Source organism: Lutra lutra, chromosome 13 (assembly GCF_902655055.1).
Source record: "Lutra lutra chromosome 13, mLutLut1.2, whole genome shotgun sequence".
Taxonomy (NCBI): Eukaryota; Metazoa; Chordata; class Mammalia; order Carnivora; family Mustelidae; genus Lutra; species Lutra lutra.
Window position 1 is genome coordinate 2,123,734 of NC_062290.1, and position 2,041 is coordinate 2,125,774.

The window sequence follows — 2,041 nt, forward strand, 5'->3', positions numbered from 1 at the left end:
ACAAGTGAGACGACCTAGGTCTTAAACGTTCCTGTCCTTGTGGAAAAAGCTTTAAATGACTGATTTCCGCATATGTCGCAGATGCAGGACGACCCGTCTTTCTGTGTCCTGTGTCCCCGTGGGCAGCTCAGGTGGGCGCGTTCATCACCACTTGGTGGGGACGTGAATCAGTCCACCCACGGGGCAAACCGCGGGAATCGCAGCGCCCCTGAGAAGAGGGACACACGCGGACACGGCCACCTCGGGCCCTGCACACAGGCTGACCGATGCCTGCCCGTGTGGGACACCCTGCCGGGGCTGTTGAAACCTTAACTCCTTATTACTTCCTAAGAACCATGGCGGTGTCATATGGAACCACGAGACAGCTCGCTTACCGCACTGTTCGGAGCAGCGAGGGGGAGCGACTTCCGCTGAAATCCACTCAGCGTCCGGTCCCGACAGCACACACACGGCCTCACTCCGTGTGTGTGTCGTTGCCTGAAGCGATCACCATCCTGACACACTACACGGAGCGGCGCTACGGTCTGCACGAGGCTCCCGCGGCTGCACGTGGAGGGCCGTGTCTTGGGCTTCGGGTGGAGCAGACCGGCGGGGCTAAGGAGGGGAGGACTCGTGAGCAGCCCCCAGCCACGGACAAGGAAGTCACAGAAATGCTCCCTCTTCTTTGCCGGGGGCAGATTGCCTGGTGCGTGGTCCGCATGGTCCCTGGAAGTCCCCACCAGGCCTGAGCCCTGGCTTCCTTCTTCCCGCCCACCCACACCCCACTTAAGCAGAACCCAATGATTAATCCAGAAAAAAGCAGAGCTTCTCTGTTGGAGAAGAGGGTGGGAGCCCAGGACTCTGTGTCCCAGACATTCACTGTCTTAGTATTTCTCGAGAAAACCCATAAGCTCCAGCATACGCAGTCAGAACAGCTCTGAGTTCCAGAACTGAATTCCCAAGAAACGCATATTTCTTTTTTCTTAATGTGGTATGGCTGGGAAAGGAAATACCTTCACTTGTTAAATATGAAGGTCCAAAGGGCGGGGATAGAACTTTGGCCGTTGTTGGGATAATAACCTGGAACTTGGTTCTCCCTCTGCCCCAGTAGCCCTGCAGGGTCAGTGTTACCATAACAAGTTAGATAAGACACAGAGGCCCAGAGTTAAGAAGCCAACATGGCAATAAGAGAGGAGCTGAGATTTGGGTTCTATTCTTTGCAATTTCAAAGCTCATATCCTTTATAGAATCCATTCCCAGGGAGGCAACCATCAACGAGAGCAGGAGGGCAAAGGTTACTGGACTTACCTTTCCTTTAGAACGGTGGAGCAGACATGAGCAAAGACTGAGTTAGAATGTTTGTGCCAACAAGGACCGTTTCAGCCCAGAGCAGCAAGGATCCTGAGTAGTGCTCTCCCCGCCCTCCTCCCTAGCCTTTCCAGCACAGACGCAGAAGGCAGCTCAGGAAAGCCAGAGGCTTCTCTGCTCCATGTTTCCTTTCCTACCTGTTTGTATCTGCCTGGCTTCTGTGCACCTGCTCTGCTCACCCCGTCTGCACCTGTCATCTGCCCTGGGCATCCTGCCTTTGTGGTGTAGCACTCCAAACGAAATGGAAGAAAGCAACAGAGGCAGCGGGGAGACAAGTGGGGACAGTCGCCAGGACAGTCCACGCGGGAAGCGTGTGGTTGGCTGTGAACAAGGGAGGGGAGAGGGGCGTGTGGGGCTGGGGCTGAGAGCACCTGCTGATGAGCTGACCGGGGTGGGAGGGGAGGTCAGGTGAACCTAGGAACCAAGGGTGGCATTGGCTTCGGGTTTCTGGAGGGGTCCAGAAGCTGCCATGTGGTGCAGGTGGCAAAGGTGGGAAGGAAGCGGTGGGGCAGGGGAAGACCAGAGCAGCCATTCCCCCGGGCTGCTGGGGATGTGGGGACTATGAGGAACAGTGCCCAGGGCTGTGCAGGGAGGGAGAGCCCTCCGTGCCTCTGCTGTTCCCTGGTCTACCTCCTCCTGCAGCCTGCTTCCACAGCCACGTTCAGAGCATCCTCGTGAATGCAATCTGCCCAAA